The following is a 16,388-nucleotide window of genomic DNA, read 5'->3' on the forward strand; positions in this document are numbered from 1 at the left end:
AATCAGCCAGTAGCCCAAGACTGGTCGCCCACTGAAGCTAAGCAGTGTTGAGTCTAGTCAGTACCTGGATGGGAGACTCCTGTTAAAACTGGGCTGCTGCTGGAAGAGGTGTTAGTGAGGCCAGCAGGGGGCGCTACTCACCCTGTGGTCTTTTCGGGTCCCAAAGGCTCAGTATATTGACCAAGACATTATACTGAAACAAGCACTGTCCTTCAGATGAGACGTTTAGCCCTGGACACACCAAGTTAGCTTTAGTTTTTTCTGCACCGTTGGCTGTAGTCTAGGGTTTTTTCGGCTGATTCGGCATGTATAATCAGCGTCAGTCTGTCAGTGAGAGAGAGCTCCGATTGGCTGTTCATTTAAGTGAATGAGTCCATAATAGCAAAACAGCGAGCAAACGGTGCAGATAGAAGGCTGTTATAATTTTACATCATCTTACCTGAGTATCCCATCACTCAAATATTTTCATAGTAATAATATGAGTGGAATGAAGAAAGTGATCGGCATGATTAATAGGGTAAGCAAATGCTGCTGAGTTTACGTTTTGTGTATCTGCAGTCCTAGTTTTGGTTTCGTGTTTTGATTGACGAAAATAGACACCAGCTCTAATAGAGAGCTACCTCCTTACATGAACACACCTGCAAATTGACAGCCAGCTGTAGTCCTTTTGGTGTGTTTAAGCGTGTGTTTTTTGGCCAACATGTTGGCCATGAGAGGCGACAACACAGTTAGCTTTCAATTCCGCTATTTCTTTGACGTCAGCTTGTTGTGTCCCCACACTTAAAGCGAGGTCATTAAAAGTCTCATGGCAATTCTAGTAAAGAGTAGGAGTGTAACCCCGGTGTCCCTGCCAAATTCCCTCCATTAGTTAGGCTACATTATCAATCATGGTCTCCTGATAATCCCCATCCATTAAATTGGCTCTATCTCGCTCTCTTATCCACCTATTGCTTGTGTGTGGTAGGGTTGCAATGGTTCTACAGTATGTAAAAAATCCACTCACGGATCGGCCCCCATTCTGATGACGCATCTTTATTATGGTTTGTTGAAAATTACACCTAAAACAGACAGAGTTCGGATAATGTATGCTTCTGTTGATGGTTACGCATTCTGGCTTTCCAATACGTTACAACAGCGATGATCAAAAATGTGAATAAACCGTTTATTCTTTGTAAACTTTGTTCAATAGGAGTGCTGCACACTCTTATACGATCAGTCATTTAAGCCGTCATCACTCAGGTGTTGATAGTGTGCGAGCACAGGTAAGACCAGAACAGCACGTTACTATCTGTGTGTAAACTAAACTCATTTAAGCCGAAATATAACTTGCACGTGTGTGAGAAGAATTGTGTGTGAACTCACGGGAAGCCCCATCTCAGACAGCGCGCAAATATTGAGTTTTCTTTCAAGTCTTGCGCTTGAACGGACGAATTCACACACAAATTAGGCCTATGTCAACATGCCTGTCTTGTCAAGTATTCTAGCAAACACAGTCTGTTGTGTCTTAAGCGAACGTAAGCCGTCGAGAAAGACAATGCATGTGTATCAGTATCAGTGTACTGGATCCGTGTATTAGCCTATGCCTTAAAGGGACAGCAGCCTAATATTCCTGCTGTCTGTGTTTTTCATATTAATAAAACAACAAAAGACAAGGAAATCACTCACTGCTCTTGATTGAATAGCTTTTGTAACTAATAAGGATTCATCTTTAATTTATACAGTGAAATATGCAGTTATTTTACATTTGATTACTTTATTACATTTCTGTACCTGAAAGCTAATGTTAGATCTACCTGAAAATCCTGAAAAGCCCTGTTTATTTTATAAGTATCTTTGCTCTATTGTGTTTGTGCTATTGCCTGTAGTTAGATTATTTTTTTTTTTGATAGTAGTCTTTTTTAGACAATCCGACAGATAGCGTCATGCGCCGCTAGGCTAAAACCTGTGCCATGTGCCGAAGGATTGTGTCATGTGCCACTAAACCCTGTGCCATGTTGCTGTCGGATTGTCATGTGCCACTAAAACTTGTGCCATGTGCCGACGGATTGTCATGTGCCACTAAAACTTGCCAATTTTTAAGCATAAAAATTAAATTAACATTAACATGGAGCCCTGAGAGTTAGAGGTATAAGTTTTCCTAGTGGAGGTTTTAATGAACAGTACCTTAAAGGGGTCATATAATGCCATTTTTGTACAAGCTAATATGATTCTTTAGGGTCTAAATTAAAAGTTTGTAATATACTTTAATTAAAAATTCTCATTAGTATTGTAAGAAAACACTCATTTTACCTGGTCAAAAACAGCTCTGTTTTCAGCACTCCGTTTAAGTGCATGTGTCTTTAAATGATAATGCGCTTTGCTTACCCCACCCCTCTGTTCTGTGCGGACACCGTAACACAATAACACAATAACCATAAACGTGGGATTATGAATTATATTGAGAATGTCGTATATAGAAAACATGCCGTAATGTACCCTGAGTGTAAACAGCCACATTCATTGTGAAGCGTGCAGCAATCGATTTGCAAAGATTAATATAAATATTAATATAAAGGATAATAAAACGTTACACTCACTTCTTCTGGAGGAGATCCTTTTTTCAGGAGCAACTTAGCAAAACCAGCTTTATATTGACCTTGTTTGTAAAGCAGTCTGGTGTGTGAAATGATTCGCACAAACATGAAAGCATTGACGTTGATCGTGGGGAATATTCCCTTCAAAAACAAAACTCAGCCACTGTGTCTTCAGCGGTTCGGATTTAGGAACATCAAAATGACTGCTGTGATTCTTATTACACCCAAGAACAGAACACCACAATCGCTTAGACGCCATTCTGCTCCAGCGTATCAACAATGACTGCTCCGGTCTGCGCGGACTATGATTGACAGCTCGCACACGAGCGAGGGCGGGTCTGCGTTGAAACGCTGCTGTCAATCAACAATCGCGGGAGGGGCAACCGATCGTGTGACGTCACAAAATCGAACGGCTTGATTTGAGATGGGGGAAAACATATAAGAAGATAAAAAAAAACACTGGGTTGATTTTTATAATTTGATGATGGTGGTTGTGTACAGGCACTGCCAACACACATTTCAGTACAATCAACTTGTAAAAGTGCATGTACCATTATATGACCCCTTTAAAAAAGAACATCAAATGCGCACATAAAAACAACACAAGTAAAGCAATGTGCATGTAATAACATTACAACCATATGTAAACAAATCAAATGAACAGCAATGATTGATTGTATGTCCGTTCTCTTCTTCTGAAGAAAAAAGTGCAGCTGACCTAACATCCTGTATCTTAAATGCATCTTTGTTCACTTGAGATTGAAATGCAAAAATGTCAGCATATTTACTTTGTCTGGTTTAAGCAGTGCTCTTTGAGGAGAGACAATATGCCTGCTGGCACTGAACACTCTCTCTGATGGCACGCTGGTTGCTGGGATGCACAGAAGCTTCCTGGCAACCCTGGCAAGGTGAGGCAGCTCTGATGCATGGCCCCTCCGCCACACCAGTGGATGCTCTTCTGCTGGAATTGGGGGCAGAGACAGGTAGGACTTTGATTTCTCCTTTCACACTGTCTTCTGGAGTGGTTGGAATCTGACCCTCTTCACCTCTTTGCTGCCTTGCTGTTGAAGTTATCTTTCTCAGCAACCCGGCTAGACCTTTCCCCTCCGATGCTGCTGGTGGAGGTGCTTTGTGGTTCATCCCTGACTTGTGCAGCCAGCTTCACAGCTTCCTGGGCACAGTCAGTTTAAATTTTTGAAGCCTCAGACTCATCTAAAGAGCTCCTTTTGAAGCGGGGGTCAATGAAACGAGCCATGTTCATGACTCTCTTTGCCTTCTCTGAGTATCTATTTTTGAGGTCTTCTCTCATTAACTTTTTCATCTCCTTAGTCAGGGATGTATCTGTGTCCTTTTCAACCAGAACATCAGAATTCATGTGGTCCAGGACAGGCTTGATTGCTGACAGTGTAACTTATGTTTCTGAGGCAAGTGCATCTGTTAACTTGCTCAGAGGTTCGAGGAGCTGGCACAGTTGCTCCATAACAGTTATTTCGGTGTCCTTGGGCATTAGATGCCATGTTCCTCTTTCTCCAGCCAGTGTTGCACAGACTGGTTGCTGTTGACTAAGGAAATGCTCTACTATCTTGTGTGTAGATCCCCATCGAGTCACCACATCTTGAATCAGAGCCTTCTGTGGCATGTTGAGGGCAGCTTGTTTTTCCCTCAGTTCTCGCCTTCTCTTCCAGCTACATGAGAAGCCCTGGACCAGATGACGGCAGGGCTTGACTGTTGTTTCAACTCTCTGTTTTTTCAAAGCCTTTGAGATGGACAGGTTCACATTATGGTCAAAGCACCCAAGCCACACTTCTGAGAACTCTTCAAAAGCCTTTATCATGTTTGTTGCGTTTGTCTGTGGTTATGCGGTTAAAACCATGTCTTCTAGTGCAAAAAACATGCGCGCGCCTGCATCAGACTGATTCCGGCTGGACAGGATTTACCACGAGTTTTCAAAATCACGATAATCAAAGACGGGTTTAATGATAATTAAATTTGAAACAATAATACTAACCGTCAGGACATTTTATCGTGAAACTGGTAATCGTCCCATCCCTAGCCAACGGTTTGTTTCTTGTGCCACTAAATCTTGTCCCTTGTGCTGAAGAATTGTGTCGTGCCACTAAATCTTGTGCCATGTGCCGATGGATAGATTCATGTGCCACTAAATCTTGTGCCATGTGCCACTAAATCTTGTGCCATGTGCCGACAGATTGTTTCTTGTGCCACTAAATCTTGTGCCATGTGCTGATGGATAGATTCATGTGCCACTAAATCTTGTGCCATGTGCCGACGGATTGTTTCTTGTGCCACTAAATCTTGTGCCATGTGCCGACGGATTGTTTCATGTGCCACTAAATCTTGTACCATGTGCATACAACTGCATAAGCCTATCGAGCGCAGGCTGATGCAACATCAGACCAATGAGGGCGCTTCGCGCCCTCCTCGCCACTTTCCGCCGAGACGGGCGTGGCTTACCTCTATAAAAGGAGCTCGAGAAGGCTGATTCACTTGATTTTAATCTCTTCAGCGAAGCGCACGCATCGCTGGATCACGGAAGCAGCGTCGTTTGAAGCAAGCACTTCAGCGGGACGAGCCCTCGAAGCCGCTGGCCAACGGCGCCTTCTACAGCCGTACCTGCTGCGCTTTCCGATGCCCATATCCTTTACTGTTGCTCTGTTTTGTGTGTGTGTGTAGTGTTCTCGTAGCACTCACCCCCTAAAAGAGCGGCGTCTTTCTAAAGATGCCTAAATCCTGCGGCTCGTGCAGAGCCCCACTCGCCGAGGGAGACGACCACGTCATCTGTGTTTCCTGCCTCGGTGAGGACCATGCAGCGCTCGCGCTCGCTGACGGCGGCTGCCCTCACTTCGAGCTTTTGCCTATGGTGGCTCTGAGGACCCACCTGGCATCCTTTTCGAAGCCTGCATTCTCCGCCGCGATGCCGCGCCGTAAGAAGCGCCGTAAGAAGCGCCGCTCGCAGCGGGTCCCGGAACCATCTCCAGCCCGACCAAGCTCGCCGGTTCGCCCACCAGCTTCACCGGCCTCGCCCGATTCACTTCCTGATGTTCAGCGCCCGCAGTCTGCCGCCGCATCATCAGAGGAAGTTGTTTCAGAGGCCGCGTCGGGGGAAAAGGATTCCTGTTCTCTCCTGGCTTCAGGCAGCGAGGATTGGGCGAGCTCTGAGGATCTCGCGCCTCCTGCCCGAAAGCCCTCAAAGAGAGCCAACATTGAGACGGAGCTCATGCGAGTACTCGCTTTGGCCGCGGCGAGCCTCGGCCTCGAGTGGTCTGCACCGGAGCCCCCCTCTCGCACCCGGCTTGATGGTAGCTTCCTCCCTGGTGAGCGCACTTCTCCGGAATTTAAGCCCGCTCCTTTTCTTCCTGAGTTACATGAAGAAGTTGTGAAGGCCTGGAACGCGCCCTACTCTGCGCGAACGCGCTCATCTGTGTCGCCTGCATTCTCCTCACTGGACAAGGCGAATGACCGAGGCTACCTCTCTATGCCGCCGGTGGAACAGGCTATAGCGACCCATCTGTGCCCGCCCTCTGCTGGACGGCGGACTAAACCGGTGTTGCCTTCAAAAGCCTGCCGCATGACGTCGACGCTGCTCGCGCGAATATTCTCCGCCGCTGGGCAAGCCGCGTCAGCGCTACACACCATGGCTATGACAGCGCGGCTGTCGCCACAGCGCGTGCTGAACATTCAGCGCGCGTCGAAGTCTTTCCGCCGCGGCGCTTTCACCCCGCTCAGGAAATTTCAAAGGATGCTGGGTCTCATGGCCTCAGCATCGTCAGTTCTCCGGCTGGGCTTGCTCCGCATGCGCCCGCTGCAGTTCTGGTTGAAAGCGCGGGTACCGCGCAGAGCGTGGGTGTCCGGTCATTTACGCCTCAAGGTCGATCAGGACTGTGTCACAGCCCTGGTGCCTTGGATGGCGAACGACTGGTACCAATCAGGTGTAAGCCTGGGGACTTCCTCGAGGGTGAGTGTCAAGTTGTGATCTATTTTTTTTGTGCAATTCCCCACTTGAAAAGGACAGTCCCTCCACATGAAGATTTTAACTGGATTTCACTCAATAAACAGCCATGGAATCAGTTGTTTGTCTTTTATTTACCATGCTTTGGTTGGCACTAAACAGTTGAAAAACCTCAAAAGAGAGATGACAAATACAAGATTATTATTTGAGTTGACAGCCAAATTAAATAAACAAAATTATTCACATTCACCTCAGATAAACACATTACTGCTATTACAAGGTTTCCATTTTTATTCTAATCAGTAGTTTCAAGTAAAAGTAAAAGTCCTAACAAAGTCAACAAGAGTTTTCCATAGTATCATTTGCACTGCACTGCTTAAAGGGATAGTTCACTTTGAAATAAAATTTTGGTATGTTTTAGCTTACCTCAAGGGCATCCAAGATGTAGGTGTCTTTGTTTCCGCAGTAGTTTCAATTTTGATATTTTTAGGTCAAACCGTTCTTGTCTGTCAGTCATATAATGCAGGTCGATGGTCACTGTCTCAAAACACAAGCACAGAGTCCAAATTAAAACAATTCCCCATCGTCCAAATTAAACAATTCCCCATCATAAGTACACATTGATGGCCTAAGACACGAAACGAGCGGTTTATGTGAGAAAACGAACAGTATTTATATCATTTTTACCTCTAATAACAAAGCCACGTCCAAGTGATCTGAAGGCGCGGGCGCTTCCTATTGTGTGACGTGTGCGCAGACTGTTGCATAGATATATACACACTAGATGTCGCCTCGTTCCTTGAACTGGCGTAGCCAAGGCGGCTTCTATTGTATATATCTATGCAACAGTCTGCGCATACGTCACACAATAGGAAGCGCCCGCGCCTTCAGATCACTTGGACGTGGCTTTGTTATTAGAGGTAAAAACGATATAAATACTGTTCTTTTTCTCACATAAACCGCTCGTTTCGTGTCTTAGGCCATCGATGTGTACTTATGATGGGGAATTGTTTAATTTGGACGATGGGGAATTGTTTTAATTTGGACTCTGTGCTTGTGTTTTGAGACAGTGACTATCGACCTGCATTATATGACTGACAGACAAGAACGGTTTGACCTAAAAATATCAAAATTGAAACTACTGCGGAAACAAAGACACCTACATCTTGGATGCCCTTGAGGTAAGCTAAAACATACCAAAATTTTATTTCAAAGTGAACTATCCCTTTAAGTCAGTTGGGCCAAACATGGCCAATATGGTGCTTACCGGCTGTCCTTCACTGTTTTGTGGAGGGCTTGGTTTTGCACAGTCACCTTGATTACAAAGAAAGTTTCCTTGGTCTAGTGGTGCTACAAATGCTCTTTTCACTGTGGTTTAAAGACAATAACAGAGCCAGGTACTGGCACGCTCAGATTGCCTCAGATTTGTCCCACCTGGTTCTCCACTGATTGAAGGAGGAGGAGTTTCACCACTGAGGAGCTCCCAGGCAGTTTGTCAGCACAGTGAGGATGGTGTCTACGGACGCATCCACCTCGGGATGGGGAGCGCTGCTCGAGGGCAGACCGTTCTTCGGCCTATGGTCGGAACGAGAAAAGCTCCAACACATAAACTGCCTAGAAATGCTGGCAGTGCACAACGCGCTGACGCGTTTTTGTCCCTACATCAAGGACCAACACGTCATAGTCCATTCGGACAACATGGCAGTGGTGTCCTACATAAATCGCCAGGGCGGTCTGAATTCCATATCCCTGTACAGGCTGGCGAAACGCCTCCTACTATGGGCTCAGCACAACTTACGCTCGCTGAGAGCAGTACATGTGCCCGGGCTTCTGAATGTGGGCCCGGACAGACTGTCCAGGAACAACGTTCCTACAGGCGAATGGTTTCTACACCCACAAACAGTCCGGCTGTTGTGGGAGAGATTTGTCAAAGCGGAGATGGACCTATTCGCGTCCCACGAAAACGCTCACTGCCCCGCATTCTTTTGAAAGACCGACAGCGCGCTGTCCCAAAGGTGGCCACGCTGCCCGCTATACGCTTTTCCCCCCGTCTCCCTCCTGCCACAGGTGTTGGAACGGGTCAGGAAAACAAAATGCCCAGTGCTGCTTGTAGCACCGTTCTGGAAGAACCAGGCATGGTTCCCAGTTCTGATGCAGTTAGCAGACATCGCTCCATGGCCAGTGCCGTTGAGGAGAGATCTCCTCTCGCAGGCCAGGGGCTCGATTTGGCACCCACACCCGGAACTGTGGTCCCTTCATGTGTGGGTGCACAACGGATACCCGTTGGTCTCGCAGAGGGAGTCATGAATACCATCACGGAGGCTAGAGCGCCGTCGACCAGGCGGCTCTACGCTTCAAAGTGGTCGGTTTTCTCCGGCTGGTGTACAGCTCGGAGCCTTTCACCCCTCGAATGTGAGGTAGCGGAGGTTCTCTCCTTCCTACAAGAGCTGTTGGATAAGGGCAGATCCCCTTCCACGCTCAAAGTGTATGTGGCGGCTATTTCAGCGTTCTCTGGTTCAACGCTGGGTCAGTCACTGGGGAGGAATGATTTAGTCATCCGCTTCCTCAGGGGAGCTAGGAGACTGAATCCACCCAGACCTCCTTCAGTCCCTATGTGGGACCTTTCTACGGTCCTGGCGGCCATGAAAGGTGCCCCTTTCGAGCCTATCCAATCAATCAGCCTCAAACATTTGTCTCTCAAAACAGTGTTTTTGATGGCTCTTGCTTCAGTGAAGCGCATAGGCGATCTGCACTCGCTCTCCGTGAGCCCGACGTGCTTGGAGTTTGGTCCTAATGACTCTAAAGTCATACTCAAACCTAAGCACGGCTATGTGCCGAAATCCCTCAACACGCCTTTTCGGGCTCAGGTCATTTCCCTGGCTGCCCTGCCGGCGTCGAGCGAGGAAGGGGACTCAAGTTTTCTTTGCCCTGTTAGGGCTTTAAGAACTTATATGTCCCGCTCTGCTGCCTTTAGACAGACAGAGCAGCTCTTTGTCTCGTTCAGCGGACGTTCCAAAGGAACGGCTGTTTCGAAACAGAGTCTATCCAGATGGATAGTTGACGCCATAGCGCTGGCTTATACTGCCAAGGGCATTCAATGCCCGTTGGGAGTCAGAGCGCACTCTACGAGAGGCGTTGCCTCCTCGTGGGCTTGGTCCAGCGGGATTTCCTTACAGGATATATGTACGGCGGCAGGCTGGGCCTCTCCGTCTACATTTATCAGGTTTTATAACCTAGAGGTTCCAGCCTTACAGGCTAAGCTTTTGTCGGTGTAATCTATTTACAGGCGCAATGCGCTACCGACTATACTGGGCAGAACTGTGTAAGACCCACGTTTTCCCACATTAGTGCAGGCTCCCTACCCTGGCTATGTGATGTCATATTCGCGTCTGTGGACATGTCTATATAAGGACGGAGGAAACCCCTCCTGTCTTTAGACTCTCCCTGTGAGGTCATGTTAAGCCTGCGGACGCTACAATATAGGGAATTAAGGCTCCCCCTTATTCCCTAACTCTGTGTGAGTCTATCTGGTGATTATGCACTGTATGCCTGAAATAGCTTCCGGTGATCGGTGTTTTTATCCCGGCACGCACAGCGTTTTGCAAGGGGTTCCCATAGCGTTTTGATAAAACGCAGTACGAGAGGACTCTCGTAAGAGAACGTACTTGGTTACTAACGTAACCTCGGTTCTCTCTAGAAGAGGGAATGAGTATATGGGATCAAATTCCCGCCAAATATATAGCGGTCGCGTATAAAAAAATAAGCGTGAATCAAAAATTTAAAAACACATGTAAAAATATATTGCACAAACTGAAAAAAAGAATGCAAAATGATCAGAATAGCAAACAACGTGGTCACGGATCAAAATATAATAAGCGTGAATAAAGAAATAACAAGCATGAATAAAAACTTTAAACACATTAAAAGTTATTTTGCACAAAACTTAAACTTATGGTCATGCTTTGTTAAAAAGTATGGTTTTATTACTGTGTACTTTGTGCTTTCTTGCATTTTCTGCTCATATTTTACTCTTTTGTACGCTTGTGATGTTTTTCTCTTCGCTCTTCTTTCTATGTTCTGCGCTTGCTCTTCCAAATGTTGCAGTTCGAGTTTCATGTAAATTAGGGCGGGCTTAAGCGTCACCATTGGTCCACTAGTTCTAGATTGACAGATACTCCTCCAGCCAATCAATCGAAGAGGGGAGTTGACGTCACACTAATGCGACTCGTGGTACAAGCTGTTTATGTTTGTACAATTTCTTCAATTCCATTATAATATACTAAAATGTTATTTTTCTAATACTTTTATATACTGTTCAATTTCTTATTTGTGCTTTGATATGTGCATTTATTAAATTAATTATTTTCGCTTGGCATACCAGCGTGATTGCGTCACCGCCATAGACTGTAAAAAAATAGGTCACCGCACACTTCAGTGGGTGGTGCGCGCCCGTGAAGCACTTCATTCTGAGTAAATATAACAACAAAGAAGCACTGCTGCACTCTCTTTTATTTCATTTTTCTTTAATCGTTATACTCCTTTTCAGGAGTGCTACACTTACATGAGAATCTTGCGCTGGCCAGTGTTACACTCACTTATACTGACACCTACTGGCGTGCGTCTGTGCAGCATCACGCAAAAATTAAGGTTTACAGTAGCGGACGCGACTGTTAATACGTTATTCGTAGTGAACCATGATAGATTTGTTTCGTGTCTTTCCTAGAATGGGCAGTTTGTGACTTTGCGAGATAAACAACATAAAGTAGCTCTGGTATTACAAAACATTCAGTGGCACATGCCAATCAAATACAGACGTGACACAAATAACACGTTTGAAAAAATATTAATGCACTTTAATTGGTATTTTAAATATCACAAAATTATGCTATTTATTTAGGATTGTGTGCCACAAATACGTCAGTAGGCTATGAGGTGTTCGATTAATCTGTCACTACTGGAGGTGTCGCAACACGGTGACATGTTCCGCGACTCGGTGTCAGTCAGGACATGTCAGTGTCAGTGTGTTGCGATGTCAGTGCACTGCCACATGCCACTATCCACCACTGGCACATGCCAATAATGTCAGTGACACATGCCACTATCCACTGGCACATGCCAATGAAGACCGGATGTGCCAATGCGCATAGTGACATGTGCCATTGGCTTCTGTGCGTCAGATGCCATGTCACTTAATGTTAATACCGCCTCTCCAATATTACTTGGCTCATGATGTCAATATGTTAAGGCTGCTTGTAAGCAAAACATCCTGCAATTATGAAACACTACAATTCGTTGCAAAAATCAAGTTAAAAACGGCCATTGTCTGAAGACTTTAGGACTTTGACCTGTCGCCGCTACATATTGCCTACCTTTTTTTTATTAACCTCGCCAAATTTGACAAGATTATTGAAAATGATTGTGTTACAGAGAAGATATAGAGAAACCAGTTGAATTTAATACAGTGATTTATTACAAACTTACTGTGTTTACTTACATAGCTACATAATTGCATATTACTTTAGAATTAATATTTTAAATATAGCTTAAAATTTGAATACAGCAACATCTCCATCAGCGATAGGTAACGTTGTTTCTAGAGTGCCGCTGTCCTGCAGAGTTTAGCGTCAACTCCGATTAAAAACCTCACCTGTCTTAAATATCCTAAAGACGATGATTAGCTGGTTCAGGTGTGTTTGATTAGGGTTGAAGGAGCTAAACTCTGCACCCAGGACCGACATTACACATCCTTGTTATTGATTAAATATGAAAGTAAAACGGCCAGTAGGTGGTGGCTGCTCGGAGAAGATCGACGCTCGCGGTGCCAGGTCAAGTGCATTAGAGGTGAATGATGGATCATCAGACAGGCATAACTGTAACAGGTCGTTGTTAGGATGACGAATTTAACTATACCATATTGCCAGGTATACGTATACCGGCAACAGTTTGAGTTGCAGTCCTGTTGATGGTCGTCTTCCCCTGTATAACAAGTAAGCATCAGTAGCCACGAGTCGCATTGGTGTGACGTCAACTCCCCTCTTCGATTGATTGGCTAGAGGAGTATCTGTCAATCTAGAACTAGTGGACCAATGGTGACGCTTAAGCCTGCCCTAATTTACATGAAACTCGAACTGCAACATTTGGAAGAGCAAGCGCAGAACATAGAAAGAAGAGCGAAGAGAAAAACATCACAAGCGTACAAAAGAGTAAAATATGAGCAGAAAATGCAAGAAAGCACAAAGTACACAGCAATAAAACCATACTTTTTAACAAAGCATGACCATAAGTTTAAGTTTTGTGCAAAATAACTTTTAATGTGTTTAAAGTTTTTATTCATGCTTGTTATTTCTTTATTCACGCTTATTATATTTTGATCCGTGACCACGTTGTTTGCTATTCTGATCATTTTGCATTCTTTTTTTTCAGTTTGTGCAATATATTTTTACATGTGTTTTTAAATTTTTGATTCACGCTCATTATTTTTTTTATACGCTACCGCTATATATTTGGCGGGAATTTGATCCCATATGAGTACTGCGTTCCCTTGCCGTGCGTTTGGTTCACTCTGGTTCGCTTCGGCGATCAAAATCAAGTGAATCAGCCTTCTCGAGCTCCTTTTATAGAGGTAAGCCACGCCCGTCTCGGCGGGAAGTGGCGAGGAGGACGCGAAGCGCCCTCATTGGTCTGATGTTGCATCAGCCTGCGCTCGATAGGCTTATGCAGTTGCCGCAGAGCAGCCAATGAGCGGACAAGCCATCTTGCTTCAGCTGTCTGCTGCTGCCGCAACGCGTTTTACATATATGAAAATTAAAGGATAATTTTTGCTTCAGTGTATCGTGAAAATAGACTTTTCCCGCAGCGTTTTGATAAAACGCAGTACTCGTTCCCTCTTCTAGAGAGAACCGAGGTTACGTTAGTAACCGAGTACGTTTTCACATATGATTTGGTCTGTTGTGTGTTTTGACTCTTGACTTGTTAGGGTGTAGATAAATCATCAAACAATGTTTTCAAACAGCAGTTCATATTTTTGTATTTGCTTTGGTGCAAACAGCATCTTTATTTCCAAAAAGTTATTTTGTTTATTAAACACAACGTTTTCCCTCCCCCTCCCCCTCCCCCACCCCTATGTGATGTCACTAAAACTCGACACATGGACCAATAGTCAAACAAAATAGAAATAAAATACAAATATGTAAATGCACATAATAATGAAATAATAATTTCAAATAATAATAATAATAATAATAAACAGATATAAACAATAAAACAAATCACTAAAAATCAACTGCTACATCAGGAATGCTTTCCTTCCTGATGTGAGAAAGGCGTTCGACTGTGCTAAAGCTAGCGTACGCATAAAAAAAAAAAAACGGAAGTATACTTTGGGCTTTATTTGCTATCAGTAACACAATCTGTTAGTGAGCCATCAAGTGGTAGTTTTATGTAAGAGCAGTGGCTCTGGACATGTGACCAAAAGTACATAACTTATTGGTTGGTCAGCTTTTTATACAGTGCAATGAAAAGATTAGAACACCTCTGTAAAACAATGTCACATTAGTTACAGTTTCTGTTTTCATAAAAGTACTAGGGCTGACAAAATGGCTGAAAAGCAAAATTCGAATTTCTTTCTTAAATATCGGCAAAATTCGAATTCTATTCTTATTCTAAAGGCAATACTTAATGTTACAGGAAAAGGGCGCAAGCAGAAAGAGGGCTCAAGCGAGCGCAATAAGCAAATATAAACCAAATCAGGCATCGGATCTGTAATTAAAATGGAATTAACTTTTTAAAGTGCATTAACTTTTGAAACAATTTTTTTTAAATAAAATATAATTTCCTTAATGTGCATGCAAGAAAAATTAGGCATAAAACGGTGTAAGTGCATCAGTAACCTGAGAAAACCTGTCTTCAACAGACATTGCAATCTAATACATGGACACAAAATAGAAAGCTTCCATTCAGAAACAATTTCTACTCACTACACATCTACATATTGTTTGTCATAAACACCAGACGCTCAACTTGATATGCAGCGAGTGCTGAGTGCTTTTTGTTGACAATGTTTTTAGCTGATGAAAACATACGCTCATCTCTGACCGATGTGCCAGGTATGGTCAAGTATGTCGTTGCGTGATTTTTGCCACCAACTGAGAGGGTTTTCGTCTGCCTTTTTCCACCACTTTTCAAATGAACAACGCAGCCTCACCGCGCTGTATTCTGGATAAGCTAACAAAACACACTGCGTCAGTTACGTCGTCATCATGTCTCATGCGCCTCTTGACACACCAAAAATTCGAATGTACGTTTTTTGCATTCGAATGTGCATTTAAAAAAAAAATAATTATATGAATATTCGAAATTCGAATTTTTATTTGACAGCCCTAAAAAGTGCATTGACCTTTTTTACATGTAGAATTTGACACCTACACTTAAGGTCTAACAGCAAATTTATTTTTTACTCCGAATTAGAGATGCACCGATTGATCGGCTGGTGACCGGAATTGGCAGATTTTCACGTGATCCGCCATGACGGCGACTGGCCGGTCAGTCTGACATATGCCGATTTTATCTGCAAATTTTCATGAATTTTCAAAAAAATCTAAATTTGCATGTCTAGTGTGTTTTAACAAGAATTGGAGTAGGCTATGTCAGAAAATTAACTCAAAAATATTTATAGAAAATTTACCCATTTAAAACTTGTTTTTATTATTCAGTTTGGGTAAAAGTATATAGTGTTTTATATATAAAAAAATTCTGAATCAGCTAAAATCGGTATCAGCAGGTCAAACTCAATGAAAAATCGGAAATCGGAATCGGCCTAGAAAATTGTGATCAGTGCATCCCTACCAGAGGTGTAAAAAGTACTAAAAAATGTTACTCAAGTGAAAGTACAAGTACTGAGGGAAAATATTACTCAATTAAAAGTAAAAGTATCTGGCCAGAATCGTACTCGAGTAAAAGTAAAAAAGTACCACATAAAAATTGTACTTGAGTATTAAAGAAGTAAAAGTAATAGCAAGAATGAAAACTAGAGATTCTTGTTTAAGCTTTTAATCTCTAAAATCATGAAGTGAATGAACCACATACAAGGTTTTATCCTGCTTTAGAACTGTTTGTATTTAATTGTATTTATTTATCAAACTATAAGACTACTATCTAATGCCAGTATGCAACATTATTTAAACAATCAACTAAACATGCTTTTACCACTAAAAGAAAAGAATTCGCTAAGGTACAGCCACTGGTGCTCTTGATCCTGTGGCTGATTTTGGACCATAAACAATGGACAAATGGAGTCTTCAAACGCCTCAGATGTAAAGTTATTCGCTTTCAAAGTGACGCCAAAATGTAGGGGTGTAACGATACACGTATTCGTAGAACGGTTCGGTTCGTTGGACCATTTTTCCTGCCGACCAAAAGTTTGTTATTTCAAATGTAGGCGTGTTGCACGTGGCAAGCGCACTCATAATGTAAGAGACGCCGGCACGACCACAACATTCCCAACATCAAATGGCAAACGTAATGCAAGAGGAACGAAACTGCTCGTTATTGTGTGGTTGAAGGACCGTTTATCAGTTTGAACCAAAGCAGCGCGAGCCGATCTTGATCAAGCGTCACTGTTATTACACAGCGCTAATAAGATATCCAGTAAAGAAAGCATTTGAATTCGCCACAGAAGTAATAACATCGCTGCAAGATCTAGTGAGAAACATTCACATTTCTCCGTTATTAAAACCAGGAAGAAACCAGGAAGCCAGGAAACCAGGAAGAAACATTGTGCCATGAATGAACTATCCAGTGTCCACAGATCAACAGTTTGACAGGAATAGTAGGCTATAATGCCTTCAATG

At 43.6% G+C, this 16,388-nt stretch overlaps 1 protein-coding gene across 4 annotated transcripts in view; it reads left to right on the forward strand.

The window, feature by feature from the left end:
* The window catches only part of LOC308696182 (uncharacterized protein), a 33,056-nt gene that overhangs the window by 14,475 nt on the left and 2,193 nt on the right, over positions 1–16,388 (forward strand). The gene's annotated exons all lie outside the window — the stretch shown is intronic.

The sequence above is a fragment of the Scardinius erythrophthalmus genome (assembly GCF_964197995.2).
Source record: "Scardinius erythrophthalmus genome assembly, chromosome: 9".
NCBI lineage: Eukaryota > Metazoa > Chordata > Actinopteri > Cypriniformes > Leuciscidae > Scardinius > Scardinius erythrophthalmus.